This window comes from Triturus cristatus, chromosome 9 (genome assembly GCF_964204655.1).
Source record: "Triturus cristatus chromosome 9, aTriCri1.1, whole genome shotgun sequence".
Lineage (NCBI taxonomy): Eukaryota > Metazoa > Chordata > Amphibia > Caudata > Salamandridae > Triturus > Triturus cristatus.
The window spans coordinates 562,722,961-562,741,771 of record NC_140592.1 but is presented as its reverse complement, the minus strand read 5'-3'; the positions used below and the strand labels follow the sequence as shown (position 1 = coordinate 562,741,771).

Here is an 18,811-nt window from a genome sequence, read left to right as displayed (position 1 = left end):
ATTCATGGCCTAACATACATCTCAGAGACTGGTGAGTACACAAACAACAAACCCAAGATTGTTTGGCAATGGGACAGTGAAACCATGCACCCCAAGCAAACCTACACTAACCAATAGATAATCAACCCAAGATGTGTATGCCAGTCACACAAACACAATACCTGCCATCTCATAGTGACTGGGGACTTTGTCATGACATGCACCAACCTACAAACAAATAAAGCAAGCCACTGGCACTAAGCCAAATACATCCAGCAAGACAGTTTGCCACCACAAACACACCACCTCACAGTGCAGCTGACTGTCAGGAAGGAATAGTGGGGATGCAGGTGAAGTGAGTGTAGCCAAAAGCATGATGGGGCCTGTAGTCACAGATAATGCTCCCCCTCCTCATTGGCCCATCAAGACCTCTCTGAAACATGCCCACATCACAGGGAGTGGAACTTGACTGACAAGATGACTGACACTGACTCCTGCTAGGGGTTGTGTGCAAATCAGAAGCAGGACACCACTGACTGACATCCTGAAAGACAACTTGCACGCCCTACAATGGAAGCACGTGTTATGATAGGAAGGAGGACTGACAGCCCTGACCATACTAACCAGCATGGGGAGACACCCCCCAACACAAACTGCACACAACTCACCGGGTACAATGCTTTGACACACACCTCATTGAAATATCAGCAAAAGATCCCCCGTACTGGCTGCTGCTGTGTGAAGCACAGGGGCTCACTTGGGACTTGTAGCCAAATAAACACCAGGATTTCACAGTCAACCATCTTGCCATTGCTGTCACACCCCCTCACAGGGAAGCAGAGTCAAGAGGGAGGAAGCATGGGCATGCTGGGAAGGGGCGTGTAGCCAAGAGTATGATGGGACTCGCAGTCACACACAACCTACACCCACCCACATGGCTCAGCAAGATCAACCTGAACCATACTCGCCTCACAGGGAGTGGGAAGGGACCGACAAGATGTCTGACACTGGGCTCTGTTGTGGGGAGCACAAGGCCATGCTGGCAAATGGCTAACAACAAGATCAAACTCTGTCCGTAACACGCTGGGAAAAAGCAGTGTACAGGCAGGCATCTGTTATAAAAGTAGAAAATGTCATGTTTGTGAACCAACGATGCATGTAGAAACATAAATCACATTGTGTGTCTCTTCCAAACACAGGTCATGCTGGGCACCCACTGACAAATGACGAGGATACCCAGTCCCAGACTCTGTTGGACACTGAGCTCTCTGGTCTGACTCTCTCACTGTCCTCTTCGGATGACGACGACCAACCTGGCCCCTCCGGTGTGAGCCATCATGCAGCACCAGCAGCAGCAACATCTGCCCCTCCTGTACGCACGCCTCCACCATCTGGACACCGACAGGGCACCCCCGCCAACACGGACAGACCAAGGACAATCAACACCCACAGCACAGGGACACAGGACCCCCCGGAAGCTACAGCCAACACCACCAGCAACACCACCCAAGGGGTCCCAGGGTCACCTGTGCGTACCGCCGCTGGTCCTGCCCATGTGGAGAGGGGTGCTGGGAGCGGTGGGAGGCACAGGGCATGCCTTGCAGGGGGGTCTGGACTGCATGATGACCCCCAACTGGCACGCATCATAGATGCGTACCAGGATAGCACCGGAGGATTTGGCCAGGTAGTGGGGATCCTCAAGGACATACAACACGAGCAGGTCGCCCACCATGCCCGCATGGAGGCAAAGTGGGATGCCCTTACTGCGGTGCATCGGGACATACTACAATGCCTCCGCCAGATCAAACCCAACCTGTCCCCACCCCCTGTGTGCCCACAACATCTGTCGCAACACCATCTGCCAGCGCCACAGGGAGGGAGGAGGACTCCGGCGGAGAGTCCCCTGCACCGCAGAGGCCTGCACATGAGGATCCCCCCCCCCCCCGGAAGAAGTGGGGCCGTCCGAAGAAGGACATGTGAGAGGCAGATGTGCCAGCACATCCCCCAGGGCCTCTAAACCTGTTCAGGCCAATTTCCTTTGTGCGCAACCCGTTCACCTTGTCCAATCGCACACAGCTCGCCCACATGACATGGAGGGTTCATGTTGGGCCAATGTATCAGATGACTGTGGACTTTACTCTGGACATTTCATCTACCAGCACGTCCAACTCAAATGTGAACTTTGGATTCCCAAACCACTGTACAGCACCCAACATCCTGTGCACCTCACTCACACATGTTTGTAAATAAACTCACCAGTACACCATACTTGCCTCTGTTGTGATTCAAACTTGTCATGTTCAGGGCGAAGTCGATCTGCTACACAACACAGTGCATGCCAAATACTGCAACAATGTGACCAACATAAGGTCAGTCATGGGGATGTGACAAATGTGAGGGAGACACACCACTATGGCAACACAAAACATACTCACCATGGCCATGTGACTCATCACACACAATGATGTTGACCTGAAACACATTGGCATGCACAGACACAACACCAAGCACAGTCAGTGGTAACAAGTCCACAGGTGAGGTAAGCAGATGTCACTCATATGTGGGAAGACAGACAACGCACATAACAAAGCGTAGCACAGGTTCATTACACACCAGCAACACGTTTATTCCACAATAGTTGCACGGTAATTCTACGTAACAGTGGACACACACTCACAATGTTTTGGAGAATGGAAGTCCAGGGATGTGTGGTACATCAGTTGATGGGAATCCTCAACTTCCACACTGCTGTTGGCTTCTGGGTGTTGGTGGTCAGTGTTGACCACACAACAGGCAAAGGACCCTGGGAAGGACAGGCAAGATACAGTCAAAAGCACAGACGAACAGGAGAGAAATGCAATACACATGCACAAAACATGTTGCAAAACACCTACACAAACACTAGTTAGCAGTACTACTCTTTTGTGGAGTACACATCACCTGAATTGACACATCACAGCACGCATCCAGTCAAGTGGCACACAGACACACTCAGACAGCAACAGAGCTGGCTCAACACATTCCTGGAAACTCACTTTCAGGTGAAGACGTTGTTGATGAGCTGGGAGCGGACGTCACCATCATCTTCATCATCACTGGCATCCTGGCCCAGGCCGGGATCCTCCACAGGTGCCGGACGTTGGTCGTCGTCATCCTCATCCAGGATGAGTGGCACCTCCTTCCGCACTGCTATGTTGTGTAGCATGCAGCAGACCAGTATTATTTTTCACACCTTTGCAGGCTCATATGGGAGGGCCCCTCCGGTCTTGTCCAGGCAGCGAAAGAGGCTTTTCAGGAGGCCGAATGTCCGCTCAATCACCCTCCTGCTCCGACCATGTACCTCATTGTAGCGCAGCTCTGCTGGTGTCACAGGATTCCTGAGGGGTGTCAGCAACCACGGCATGTTGGGGTATCCGATGTCACCTACACACACAAAAATGAACAAGTAGATGAGTTTGGTAGGAGTGTGGAATACATCAATGACAAACACACACAATGAGAAACAGTCAGTACACACCGACAAGCAGGCACGCTGAGCTGGCATCTGTGACATCAGCGTTGCAATGTGACTACTCCTCATTATGGAGGCATTGTGCGCCGAACCAGGGAACCGTGCACACACAGACCACCAGAGCATTGATCGAATGGTAGTGCTTCCTGGTACGGAATGCCTGCTCATGTGCCTGTGGTGGTATCAGGGCAACATGTGTCACGTCAATGGATCCAATGACGTTTGGCATCCTCCCCAGTGTATAAAAGGCATCCTTAATTTCAGGGAGTTCATCTTGGCTCGGGAACTTGATATACAGGTCGAGGAATTGCAACATCCCCTCCAAGACATCGCGTAACACCCGACTAAACATCGTTTGCGACATACCACCAGCAGTAGGCACAGTGTACTGGAAGGTACCAGTAGCAAAGAAGTGCAGGGCTGCCATCACCTTCACCTCTGGGGTCAGTGCTGTAGGGTATGTCTGGCCAGGTAGCAGATGTGGCGCCAACTCCTCAATCAGTGGCCTGGTGAAGTGGTACCGTCTGATGCTGTCGCGTTCCTGCATGGTTGCAAGGTCTGGGAACAGACGATGCACAGCTGGTGCCCTGCAGTACAGAGATGCACAAAGGAAGATTGTCAGTACATCCCCCCATGTGGCCATCACCACGATCACTCTCACATGCTAGTTCATGACATTACACAATGTACTGAGGTGTGTGCTGTTGGTCATGGACACATATGTCACCTACAAGACCACCACCTCACATCACAATTCCACATGTCCGCATGAGTGCCATGTAGTGCGATGGGTTAATCATCTGGCTGTGTCACCCAACCTATGTGCTGCTACAACTTTCAAAAAACCCACCCCAGTGACTAATGAGGACTCATGTCTCCCAGGCATCACAGATCTTTGCCATGCAGAAACCCAGGCTCCCTGTATTGCCACATCAACACAGCAATGGACATGGCGTAGCACGTACACACCACAAGGCAAGCGTAAGTCCCACAGGTAGTGGCCACTGTTGTCCATGCCGGCCCTACATGTACGTCTCTTAGACACAAACCCCATCAAGGTTGATGCTTATACCACATGGATGTGTAGACTGTCACCCATTGGTAACATGTGATCAGACACATCTGAGACACAACATGCACACAGACTGTGTGTGCACATCAGTATTGGGGCTACAGGTCTCACTGTGACTTACATGCCATCACCCCCAGGACTCAGGGTGTATGTGACCTGCCTCAAACATATCCAACCTGACACTGTGGCCTTCACTCATGCCAATTACTGTCCAATTGCACATCACAGTGCAAATGTGCACAACACACAAAGGACTCTCCCCCCATGTACAAGATAACAGCCTGGGAGTGGCTGCACAAAGTGCCAGACAAAAAAACTGCTGTGGCCCCCTCAAACACCCAGGGAATGCAGCCTCACATGCCATGGGACACTGTGTGGCCAATGCTATAGTGTGGCAGGTGTGTGCAGGTGTCCATGGCCAGTATATGTGTGTTGCATCAGTCTAATAATCACACTAATGCGGTCCGACTCAGGTGACGATGCGTACGCATTGCACGGGTCATGTCCGAGCCGTGCGTAGGCCTTGTCATTGAATGCAATGTGGTCCGACTCGGGTGACAATGCGTACGCATTGCACGGTTCATGTCTGAGCCGTGCGTAGGCCTTGTCATTGAATGCAATGAGGTCCGACGCGGGTGACAATGCGTATGCATTGCAAGGGTCATGTCCGAGCCGTGCGTAGGCCTTGTCATTGAATGCAATGAGGTCCGACGCGGGTGACAATGCGTACGCATTGCACGGGTCATGTCCGACCCGTGCGTAGGCCTTGTCATTGAATGCAATGAGGTCCAACGCGGGTGACAATGCGTACGCATTACATGGGTCATGTCCGAGCCGTGCGTACGCCTTGGCCATTGAATCGTATGGAGACGGGTGCATGTGTACATTCATAATACGCGTTGTACAATCAATTGAACGAGCCTGGTGCACCCATTGGCTCAGGACTGTCATGGAGACGGATGCGGATTCAAAACGTGTACGAGTTGCGCACTGGGAATTCAGTTGGATGCCTACAACAATGTTGCAATTTCAAGTGTTCCATGAAGGTGAAGATTTGAGCGATGCAGAAGGTTGTACGAGTCGTACTTTTAAATGGATTGGCCAGATTCATAGAATGCAACCGTGTTGGACCTATCACTTTGGACACAAGGCACAGAGTCTGCCTCTGCAGCAAAGATATAAGGCTGGCTGGACCCCAGGGAGCTCACTTGCCTTCTCTACATGCTACTGGACCACATCCCTACTACCACTGCTGCTGTCTCTGCATCCTCTGGCTCCTGCTATGGCACGTACACTGGAGAGGGCCCCAGCCTTCACTGAGGAGGAGAACCAGGCCCTGCTGGACGGGCTCCTTCCAGAGTACAGAAAGCTCTATGGGACACCAGGGGAGCAGGTGAGTGTGCTGTCCATTGCCTTCCTAATTAAGCATGTTGTCTGACTAGCAGTACTAGCAGTGTGTACAGCAGTGGCAAGCATTATCACTGACTACTTTCATCCCCCAAAGTGTGTAGGGACATGTACTGAATATTTTTCCTGCTGCTAAAGTGCATTTTTGCCAGCTTAGACTATCTATGCATTGTTAACATGTCAGACATGCATGTGAGTTTTCATTCCCCATGGTTGCACTACTTGTGTAATTATTTTCCCATTGTGATGATGACATGTATATCTAATTGTGTGCTGCACAAATCTGGGGCATGTCTGTTAATGTACTTTTCACTTTGTCCTCCTCACAGGTTGATGCCCACCAGAAGCAGGAGATCTGGCTGACCATCGCCCGGGCTGTTCGTTCTGTGGGGGTCTACAAGCGCCGCATCCGCAACTGCCAGAAGAGGTGGCAATCTTGCTCCAATAGCTGCAAACCTTGCACTTAGCTCCGCTAACTTTACAATCTTGGGCGACCTCAACATCCATCTGGACGACCCGAACGACCCAAACACCAGAGAACTATCCTCCAGCCTAAATGCCCTTGAACTACAGCAACGTGTCCTTGGGCCCACTCATCTAAAAGGCCATCTCTTAGACCCCATTTTCAGCAACTGCCCCAACCTTCACGTTGGAAACCCTTCCCCCCTTCCCTGGTCCGATCACTTCCTCATTCCTTTCACCTGGACCCTCCCCAATCACCCCCTTCCTAAACCCCGACGATTCAACAGTCACGCAACTGGTCCAAAATCCCCCTACCTGAATGGCAGGACAACTTACAGCGCACCAAACCTGTCAACACTTCTAATCCCATCCAGGGCAACGAGAATTACAACAGATGGATTACCAGCTCCTTAGACCGAGTACTCCCACTAAAAAGTACCCATCCCAAGCGGGGCAACCCTACAGCCCCATGGTACACGACGGATCTACGGGAGGCTAAACGCGCCTGCAAACGAATCGAGAGGAAATGGCGCCTCGATTATCTCCCAGTAGACAAAGCGAACTGTAGAGCAGCTATCAAAAACTACAAAGCAAATATCAAACTAGCTCAGGCCAAATACTACGAACAAAAGATCGACAAGGCAGCTTCTAAACCCAAGGAGATCTACCGGATAGCTAAATCCCTCCTGCAACTTCCCGAGACCCCAAAGGATCACAACAATACCCAGACCCATTGTGAGGAGATAGCGGAGTTCTTTCTCCATAAAATAGAAGTCATCAACTCCTCTTTCTCTCACTCTGCCACCTCGCCCAGCGATACCGCCAACATAGGCCCCACGACAGTCCCACTAAATGCTCTCAATAGCATTCCGTCACTAGACCTAATCAACCTAGAAAAGATTATGGGACAGGTCAAATCCGGATCACTCACCGATCCAGCCCCCCCTAGGGTTCTCATCCCGATAACCAGTCAGATTTCACCTACCATCCAAGACCTGCTCAACTCCTCCCTCCATACTGGCATTGTCCCGCCTCTATGGAAAAGAGCTATGGTCAAAGCTCTATTAAAGAAACCCAGCCTCGATCAAACCAATCCATCTAACTACCGACCTATCTCCCTTCTACCCTGGCTCAGCAAACTTCTTGAGAAGCACGTCAATTCTGTTTTGACCGACTTCCTGGAATCTAACAACATACTGGACCCCACCCAGACGGGTTTTAGGACTCGTCATGGAACGGAGACTGCCCTGATAGCAGTGACGGAGGAGGCAAGAAGGATCCTGGACGGTGGCGGGTCTGCGGCCATCGTCCTACTCGACCTAAGTGCCGCCTTCGACACTGTAAATCACGACATTCTACTCCACCGCCTTGGCATGATAGGAATCTGAGGAACAGCACTCACCTGGATGAGATCCTATCTCACAGACAGATCATTCCAAGTATTTGAGAAGTTTTTCACCTCCTCCAGTAAACCTCTTAATTGCGGAGTGCCTCAGGGCTCCTCCCTGAGTCCCACCCTTTTTAATGTTTATCTTAGCCCTCTAGCTGATGTCGTCCACCCCTTCGGTGTGAAAATTGTCACCTATGCGGACGACACACAGCTAGTGGTTGCGCTGGACCCACCTCTCAACTCCCACCACAGCCTACACAATTGCTTGGAAGCAGTTGCCGCCTGGATGTCAGGCTCCTGTTTAAAACTAAACGGGGATAAAACAGAGGTAATGCTCCTTGGAAATAACATCATGAAATCCATTGATTCCATCTGGCCCCTCTGTTTAGGCAGCCCCCCACAACCCAAGGAACAAATCAAGAGTCTAGGCATCTGGCTGGACCAAACTCTTACATTCAACCACCAAGCAACCAAGCTTGCCGCCACCTGCTTCGGGCTAATGAGACTACTTCGAAAAATCCTCCCTCTCCTTCCGTTTCACTCAAGACGGATCATGGTCCAAGGACTAATTCTATCCCGTCTCTGCGGTAATGCCCTATACCTTGGGGCCCAACAGTCCACACTCAACAAACTTCAAATCATTCTAAACTGCGCGGCAAGAATCCTTCTCGACATCCCTCGCCGAGTCTCAGTCAAAGCCAGATTGAAGGATCTCCACTGGCTCCCTGTGAGAGCTAGAATCGAATTCAAGAGCATGTGGATTGCACATCGCTCCTACTGGGGAACAGGCCCTTCCATCAATCACCCCTTGGTAAAAGCCTATCATCCCAATCGCCCCCTCAAATCCGCGACCTCCCACCTCACCTCAGTACCACGCATCAGAAGAGCCAGATGTGGAGGCCGGTCGCTCTCCTACAATCTGGCCAAGATCTGGAACTCTCTCCCCCTCCCAATCAGATCAGAATCCAATCTACTCACTTTCCGAAAACTTCTTAAGACCCGGCTCTTTAATAAAACTTCTACCTAAATCTTCCCTCAGCTCCACTAAATCCAGCGTTTCCGGCTCAACCTACTCTCCTCTGCAGCGCTGGGATGCCCCTGGGTAGCCATCATGCTATATAAATTCTCTTTCCATTCCATTCCATTCCATTCCAGGACCTTCGTGGCTGGACCCGGAGATTAGCTAGAGTCCAGCTGAAGCTGTCACCTCCACGCAGGAGGGGCGGACACCGGACCCTGACTCCCCACATGCTCCGGATACTGGCAGTGGTCTTCCCGGACCTGGATAGGCAGCTGAAGGCCAGACAGCAGCAGGAAGGGGGTAAGTCCATGCCTGATCTGTGTACTATGTCTGACATGCAAATAGCAGTCTTTTGTCCGGGTCACACTTCCACATTACGTAGGTCTTGTAGTCCCCAAATCAGGTCCCTCATCTGTGTGATGCACCCTCCTCATCTGTTCCACAGGTGTGGCCCCTACAGTCTTAGGATTGTGTCACTAGGGCACTGTGTTCCTGCAGTCAGCTATGTATCAGGTACCAGTCAGCATCAGTTTCCGTGACTCTGTTGTGTGTGTCATGAGTGGGTCAATTGTTTACACAATGCCTCAGATCTGACATGTGAACTGTGTGTGCCCTTCAGATGTGTACCAATTGCTGGTCTGACTCGCAACATGTTTCTGGGGTATTCAATACAAAACCATGCAGCAGGGTACTCCAATTTTTGGGCATCAGGAGTAGGTATGGCAAGTATGCCACAATTGCTTAGCCACCTGACTACTGTCCGGGGCAAAACACTGTTTCACTTAGTCCTGCCCAGTCCTGCCCCCTCAAGGGCATTCAGAAACACTCTGTAATCCCACTCCTGTGTGTGAAATTGCAGGTTGTGCTTCGTGACATGTGCCCTCAGGTGTGTGCCTCTGTGTCATTAGGGTGTGGCGTGTTGCTACGTACAACTGGGGTGTCCATGATTCCGAGGGTCAGCATGACATCTGCAATGTGACTGTGGGAGACAAGACCTGTGTGACATATAGGTGTGTGAGCATCTGACAGCGCACAATGGTGTATGCAACTCTGTCCCTCATGCAGCTGGGTTATGTTCATGGCAGACTGTGATGTGTTAATGTACATGGAGTCGTGTTTGCTGAGACTCATATGTCTGATTTTCATGATGTGGGGTCTTCTGGGTCCTGGATATGTTGTTTGCATGGGATGGGCAAGTGTGCCGGTCATCTGCAGAGTCAGATTTGCCCCTGAGCTAGGATTGTGAGTCAGTGCATATTGTTGTTGTCTGGATGTCCTGCCCCTGTGACAGGAGACATTGTTGACTGACTTACAGGCCATCCCAGTGCCATAGCATTGAACTTGCTATGAGTGAGCCTGCGTTGTGTTCAAGTGTGCACCATGCACCCCATTGTGGCCTTGCTCATCAGGACATGAGTACATCATAGTGTATGTTGCTGGTATGCATCCCAAGCATGTGAAATGACACCAGTGCTGAGTCAGTCGCAAGAGATGTGCTGTGGGTCTAGTGACATACTCCTACATGGTCACTTGCATGTACAACTAATGTGTGGGTGGTGCATGATGGCACATTGAGGTATTAGCATCCAACATGCAACAGACATATGTGTACAAATCAAGGAGGGATACGTGTGCCATGGTTGATGTTGGAAATGACAATTGTCTTATTCTAAACAGTGTTGGCACTTTGAGCTGTGTTCATCTGATGATGCCAGGGCTTTCCCTGTGATGTGATGTACTCACTGTGTTGTGTGCAGTCGGTGCAGGTGACTGATGTTGTTCTGTTACTTCCTATTCCTATCCAGATACATCCACGGCCACAGGAGGGGACAGCTCCACGGAACAGCAGGAGCCACAGAGCCTTACAGGGACAGAAGGAGAGGAGTCGGGTGGACCCAGTGGCACGGAGGGCGATTTCAACCACACAGAGGAGTCGTCAGCACCATCCCCCCCCAGCTGAAGGGAACAGCAGCTCTGAGGATGACTCCCCTGTGGAGGCGGGTGTCAGCAGCCACCAAACCCCAGCTAGTGAGGCAGTCTCCGCCACCGCCACCACCACCATCACCACCACCACCCCCCTCCCATCGGCTCCCATCCCAGAGGTCCCTGTGGGCTCCCGTGTTCGTGAGCATGTCTCCTTTGTGCCAGGCACCGCACCCCCTGACCCTGTGTCCCCTGCTGCCCTGAGTGAGGAGTCTGTGGACTTACTTAGACAGATGCATGTGGGGCAGACGTCGATGCTGAAGGTCCTCCATGCACACACAGGTCTGTTGACACAACTGGTGTCATTCAGGGAGGGCATTACCTCTGGCATGTCTGCCCTACAGAGGACCAACCAGTCCGTGGCCTCCTCCCTGACGGCAGCAGTGTCCCTCCTCCAACAGTACCACACCCCTCCTACCCCTGCAGCACCCACAATTCCTAGCACATTACCTGTCCAAAGCCCCGAAACCCCCAAACCAAGGTCTAGACGTGCACACAAGCAAGCGCAGGGGACTGATTCCACACTCACAGGAGCTGGTTTGCTGACACACACACAGTCATCCACAACCACTCCACAGTCCTCCGAGACCTCTCCCTCCCAGCCCCCTTCCCTTGCCTCACCTGCAACCCCATCCCCCCAGAAGCTCTTCCTCTGTGACCATGGCCTCTTCCCCACCGACCCAGCTGATCCTGATTACAAGGGGAAGAGGAAGTCCCCACACACAGAAGGGAGTGCCCCTCACACCTGGACACCCTCCCCCAGGCGCACTCAGACCGAGATGCCCACCCGCAAGTCCCCCCGGCGCAAGAAGAGCAAGACCCCCCCACCAGCACGCAGCTCCAAGGCAAAGTCTCCGTCCTCCATCCCCCAGGCTACCACTCCAGAGGTTACCCCGCCACTCCCTGCCCCGGTTTCCCCCACACACAGATACACCATCCTCAAAATGCTAAGGCCATCCCCCCTAGCACTTGCTCATCCACACCTGGTCAGACAGTTGCTGCCACTGATGTGGGCACCGTGTCACCACCCCCTGCCCTGCAGACCTCACCTGTCCCCCATTGCACTCCCATGGATGTAGGCACTGCTTTGGAGTCCAGGCCCACCCCGTCTGACTTGGGCACTGCAGTGGTGAGCCAATCCACTCCATCCTACCTGCCCACTGGAATTGTGCCGGTACCCACCCCATCTGACTTGTGCCCCACAGTTGTGACAGCACCCACCACTTCAGTCATCTCCACTGCAGTTTCAAGTATCTCGCCTGCATCCCCCACCTCTTCACTGCCACCTTCTGCTGCGCCCTGATCCAGTCCCTGCGGCGCCTGGCCTGCCCCCATGTATGCCCCTCGGAGGGGATGACCCCGGTCCGTAGCAGTGCAGGCAAGCAAGGTGTGACAGTTGTCACTCTAGTTCACTCCTTGGCAATTTGACATGGACTGGCCATTGGCCTTTTGTTGGAACAGACGTTTCGAATTTCATATACTGAATTTGTGACTCTAGTTCACTCCTTGCCCTTTGGACATGGACTGGCCGTTGGCCTTTTGTTGGAACAGACGTTTCACTTTTCATATGCTAAATAAAGCTTTGTCCCTGTGAACTTGATTTAGCTGTACATCATGTTGAAGTTGTTTTAGATGCCCTTGCACCTGTAATGCTTGGTTTACAATGTTGCATACTGATGTGTTGATGTGAGGTACTCCCTGTGGTCCATGAGATATGTATCCTATTCTGGTGGGTATCCATGTAATCCTTTGCAGCTACCTGGGTGTGTCTCACATCTGTGGCTTGCACGCCTGCCCATATGATGTGCTTCCCATTGTCCAAATTGTCACTCCAACATACTTCATGCTCAACACTACTGGCCCTTCAGGTGTGGGTATCATTGGTATAGGAGCAACTGGGTCCTCTGTGCAACTTGCTGTACATAAGTATTGAGTATGTGCAGATGACTTAAGGGAGACTCACGTACCCAGGCTGTTGTGACCAGAGCCTTCATTGTGCGGTAACTGATGGCTGACTGACCAAGTGTTCTGCAGACATGAGTGGGACTTGCGGTGAATATGTTTGGCACAGCTGGGCTCCCACAGGAGTTGTGTCCCCTCAAGTTAGTGTGTTGTCCAGTGACAAGGCCTGGGCCCATGGTGTGTATTGTATGAGCATGTGTGTGTGTCCACATCCCTGTTCATACACAGACAGTGTTCCCTTGATATGTTTGTGTTGTTGATGCTTGCTGAGTGGTACTGGGTTCATCCCACTACTTTTCCAATGGGCTACCAGATGTGTGGGTGCATGACTCACTCCTGTTAATTGGTGTATCATAATTGTGATTTGTCAGTTCTGAGTGTTGATGATGTTGTCAGACACAGATGGGACACAGTGAGGGTTCCTCAAGGCACTTTTTTGTTCGCAATATGATGTAGTTGTCCCTAGGTGGTAGTTTTCAGTGATTGAGACATTTGTATGTGTGTGTGACTGCTCCCACTTGTCGGGTTCATGGCAGCGATGCTGGCAGGTGTCAGCATGGGTGCCTTGTGTTCCTCCTTGGCATCTGCATAGTCCTGGGACAGTGGCAGGGATTGTGAAGGTCACATGAGCTTTGAGGTCATGGCCATGTACCCCATAATGTGCAGTGTGTCTGTCATTCCCCAGGGTTGTAAACAGTCCTTGTGTGATGTGTGTGTGCACCTCAGTTCCTGCCAACATTCCTGTGTTTGTCATGTGGGCATGTGCAATGTCACCTGACCATGTGGGCTTCACAGATACACCTTGTTGCAGTTCAGGTGTGTGGTGTTGATGGTGGACTGATGTGAATGTTTGCATGGATGGTCCCTTAGCTCCCGTTTGTCCATGGATGAGGGGCCATGCTGAGTGATTTGGGTTTGTGTATGTGTGATGTACGTTTGTGGCACAGGACACATGTCTGGGTTTCCCAGTTTGTACGACATCTGCCTCTGTTATCACAGTGGAGGTGTCATGCATGCTTGTGTCACACCAATGTCTTGTCCCTGTGGATTGTGCTGTTGTGTGTCAGTCTCTTGCTGTGTTAGTTGGTGTTCATTCCAGCTAGTGTCACATGTGTCTGTTGTGCTCCCTCTCATCTCCCAATGCCTGATTGCCCACTGAGGGTGTCCCAATGATGGTTTACTTTTGTATGACACTGTGTGCACATCTGTGTATGACTGTGATTCAGCCCCTCTCATGTGTTGTGTAGTTGCCTGTGGATACTGTGACATACACACACACATGTTGTGTCCGATGTGCAGTGTGAGTTTGCCTGTTTGTGCATTGGTATTGCTGTTGTGGGCCTTTGTCTGGATGCTGGTTCTGTGATTTTGCATGCTGTCCCTGTGAGTCATTTCACATCATTGTGCACATTCATCCTGGTTGTTGGGTGCCATTGCTGGCATGGAATGTGAGTTAGTGAGCTGACACCTACAGTCTACACATGTTGTTTTGGTTGGGGTGTCTATTTTCGAGATGTGTGCATGCTTGGTGATGGTCACTTCTGCTGTTGTGTCATTGTACGCTGTGTGCATTGTCAGTCCCCATGTGTGGTGCTTGTCTGCACATGGCCGAGAGTGTTATGTTTTCACAGCACTGTTTGCCTCAACACATCTCTGTGTGTATGGGACGCAACCACTATTTTCCCCCAGAAGTGTTTGATGTGTTGGGAGCAGAGATCATACATGCTGTTAGTTATTTGCAGCTTTGACCATGATGACACTTACCTTTTGGTCACTGTGTTGAGGGGGGTTTGGTCCCCATCACCACAATGCTCCACATCTGCTGCATTTTGTGAGCCCCCACTTGAATTCTGTTCTACACAGTGAGGGGGTGTTCTTTTTACATTGCCACAGTGCTATGGTGATGCTTGCCTTGTGTATGTCACACTCATGTGTTGGTCACACATGTGCTGTTACTTACATTGTATGCTCGTAGCCATATTCACTGTTGTGGGCATTTGTCACAGACTACACACTGTTGTCATGATGTCGTTGGGGATGTATTTTGCGGACATACCTGATGTTTGCGTATGCTGGATGTGTTGCGCATCACCCATCCTATGGCTGGGGGTGGCAGGGGTGATGGGCAACAGGCCCCCTATGGGTGTGGGTGGCAGAGGTGATGGGAAACATAAGCCCTGTGAGTGGGGTTGGCAGGGGTGATGGGCAACATAAGCCCTGTGAGTGGGGGTGGCAGGGGGGATGGGCAACAGGTCCCCTATGGCTTGGGGTGGCAGGGGTGATGGGCAACAGGTCCCCTGTGAGTGGGGGTGGCAGGGGTGATGGGCAACAGGTCCCCTGTGAGTGGGGGTGGCAGGGGTGATGGGCAACAGGCCTCCTATGGGTGTGGGTGGCAGGGGTGATGGGCAACATAAGCCCTGTGAGTGGGGGTGGCAGGGGTGATGGGCAACATAAGCCCTGTGAGTGGGGGTGGCAGGGGTGATGGGCAACAGGTCCCCTGTGAGTGGGGGTGGCAGGGGTGATGAGCAACACGTCCCCTGTGAGTGGGGGTGTCAGGGGTGATGGGCAACAGGCCCCCTATAGGTGGGGGTGTTGGTGGTGCTGGCCATGCAACCCCTATGGTGGGCTGTTGTTAGTGGCCAGGATATGTATCCCCTGTGTGTGTGTGCCATTTTGCGGGTAAGTGTTGTTTGTTTATGTGTTAGGTGTCTGACTTACCGTTTGCGCCGTCGGCGTCGGTCCCTGATCCGGTCATATATGTAGAGTACTGGTATGACCTGCGCGATGGGATTCATGATGTGTTTGTGTCGTACACGCTGCTTGTTGCTCCGTCTCGTACCCACTACAAGTTGTTCCATCTCGTAGCCGTGTATTGAGTTGTGGCGCGAATCGTAGCTGATATGCTTGTTTTCCGGATGCTGTGACGTGCCGTACGTGACGACCCGTCCGGCGCGTAGGAAGTACGCATCGTACTTGTCATGCCGGAAACTGCTATGGATACTGCTTCCGGGCGACACAGTTCCTCTTTGGGAGTTACGGCTCGGACGCAGAATGGGTCTTGATTCACAGCATACGTGTCGGTCGTGTTTTTGGCAGTTATGCCCATTGTACTTCCTATACAGGACGGACCGGCTACGGGTACGTGTCGGTCGCAGGGTAAGGCTATTGACAGCTGTCCGACCGGCCTTCGGAATCGGCCCCTTTGTGTTCTTCTGCTCTGTGTTATATATTGCGAATATAATTTTTTTCCGAATAGCAAGAATGCTGCCGCTTACATTGCAGGTAAATTACATTTCAAAATCTTCTGTGATTGTTATGCCACAGGTGCTCCGTGCTACTAATCTTACTTGTTTGCAACTTTGCGCTCGCTTGGGCTGGTTACGTAAGAGTTTACTTTAGAGAACGTAAGTTAGGTAATGTTAGAGAGATTCTAGTCCTTCCTTTGTCCTCCTGTCACTATGAGATAGTGGTGGATTGATAGGTTTAGTTACTTATTAGTATATAATTTTATGCTGTGCAAATTAATAAAATGATGTTTAAAAAAAAAAAGTTACTTATTAGTTGGTAATTTTTTTGCGGTCTGCGTGACGCATCCTCTGTTACGTCACATGCTGCTTAGTACTGCTTACCCCAGTCCTTAGTAGAACCTTTTGTAGTTTGTTTAGTGAGTAGCAATAGGCTTAGCACTAGCAAAACTTCAGGAGCAACCAACCAACAATTTGGTGTATGCAAAAATGTATGTATGTGTCCTCCATCTATGGATTTTTGAGGACTAAAATAAATGGAAATGCAGACTTAGTGAACAATTGGCGCATCTGGAATAGGTGGGCTAGGTCAGGTGTTACTTACAGTTAGTTAGTATTCTGGAATCAGAATGGAACACTGGATTAGTGTTCATAAATAATAACTAGATGGTCTGCTAATCTCCCGATACACTAGTCGACCAGATTAGATAGGTCAATTTTATTGCAATTGATGTTTCCATAATTTTTTTTTGAGCGTTTTAAAAAATATTTTATTTGTTTCACACCAATCATCAATGTTTGTCTCTTTCTTTCTTATATCTTTCATGATCAGCACCTGCAGGGAGCAGCTGCAGAAGATGCCGGCCAGGATCACTCATCTACCAAGGGCTCTGCTGCTGGCCCCAGTAAGTCTTCCTGTTGTTAATATTAATAATTATACTTCCCTAACTTTTACTGCACCTTATTTTTTCCGAACTATTTTTTCTGTTTCTCAATTCTATATTTTACCAATTATTCTTCGATCTAGACTATCTGTTTCTAAATTATTGTTATCCCTGCCTCAAACTGCCTCTGCTAGGATTCTCTGTACTACTACTATTAGTCTGTCTGTAGCTAAGCTTGCCCAGTTGGCCACTCTTTATTTAAAAGGTTTTAAAACTCAGATTCACCAATAGCTTTAGCCACTGAGTCCAGTCCAATCCTTTGGGTTGTCCTCTTCTAGTCTTCTTAATCTTGAGGCTTTACGCCAATTATCACCAACAAAATGCCCAACCAGATATTGTACTATTTTTGATAGGATAGGACATACTACTTCTAGTCTACTCTACTCTAGTACCCGATTTGTACTAGTGATGTATGTTGTGTATGTATGTATTAACTTTTTTTTCAATCTTGCTAGTGAAAAAGAATAAATAGGGTGAGGTGTATATGGCATCTAAAAAATGTGTAATGTTTTTTCTAGGCATACCGACCACCAGTGCCGGGGCCAGCGGCGAAGGCGACGCGGCCAGTAAGGAGGGAGCAGAAGATGCGGTAGCTGCAGGGGTTGAGCCAGCAGCAGTGGCGGGCGGTGGTAAGTTATATTCCTTACTTATTGACATTACACTTGCTTCAAGGGTGTACACTGTTCTGTTGAGAGAGACTAAGTTGTTGTGAACACCGGTTGAAGAAGACACCCTTTACTTAGCATTAGCAATAGCATTAGCGGCGGGAGTTTTGTAACTAATGGCCTCTTCTATCTGACTTCAACTCAGTTGTGAAAGTTTTATGGAGAAGATATGGAGAAGACTAAGAGTCAGATCAGATGACCTTGATGGATGGGTTGAATGAAAAGGGAAAGAAGTTGGAGATGTAATATTTATGACTGGCAAAGAAGGATACGCGGGATGCATGCATAGGTGGCTGATAGGAATCAGATGCATGGATGGGTGGAAGGTGAAAGAAAAGATGCCTGCGTGGGTGGGGGAAACTGTATGGGTGGATAGCAAGAATCCTCCAGGGTGTTTCATGGGTCAAACTCAAAGCCAAGGCAAGAAAGGAAGGAAGGACGCATGGGTGGTGGTTTAAAAAAAAAACGAATAAATGTTTGTTGTTGGTGAAACAAACTAAGGTTTGTTGAGAGATTAGGAAGAATGTTAGACATGTTTAATTTGGATGGATGGATGCCTGGATGGTATTCATCCTAGATAGCATAGGTGGAGTCTGTCAGTGGATGAAGAGTCTTAGTTTGAAGAGAATGTAAAAGAAACCGCGCCAGAGTTGCAAAGCCAAGGAGAATAGAAGTTGTATTTTCAGAATACACCCTTGACTCACAGTAGTTTGCAAGCACAGCATATATATATTGCATATGTATGTTGTTATTAAGCTCCTCCCTCCGACTCCGAGGCCCACTCCCTACCTATGTTAATTTATTTTCGAATGTGTCAGCCTGCCATGGGTGACCTATCGGCTGCATGTTTATTGTTTACACAATCAATCAAAACAAAGTACCTCATGTTGTCCCATATATAGCAATAATCATTTGGATCAGATGTCATCTGCCTTTATGTACTAGTCAGGGCAGGGTGTAAGTGAAATTGAGCAGTTGCCCTTGATGTAACAGAGTATGGTTAGTGCCACCCGTAATAGAAAAATACGATATTGCGTAGTCAGCTTCCCCACCTGGAGACAGTAGTAAATAAAACTAACGTGAGTCAGCGTCACAAGTATGTTTGTCTTGGGCGAAAGCTGACTGAGCTGGCATGCCGGCTACAACAAGGTTATTTAATTTTGCTAAACA

General features: G+C 50.1%; 1 long non-coding RNA gene across 1 annotated transcript in view; it reads left to right on the top strand.

Annotated features, from left to right (window-relative positions):
* Positions 1-17,565, top strand: part of LOC146798288 (uncharacterized) — a 38,458-nt gene extending 20,893 nt beyond the window's left edge. The window contains exons 2-3 of the long non-coding RNA XR_014969140.1: positions 16,865-16,937; positions 17,495-17,565. This is a non-coding gene — a long non-coding RNA (uncharacterized LOC146798288). The remainder of the gene's footprint in view (positions 1-16,864; positions 16,938-17,494) is intronic.
* The last annotated feature ends 1,246 nt before the right edge of the window (positions 17,566-18,811 follow it).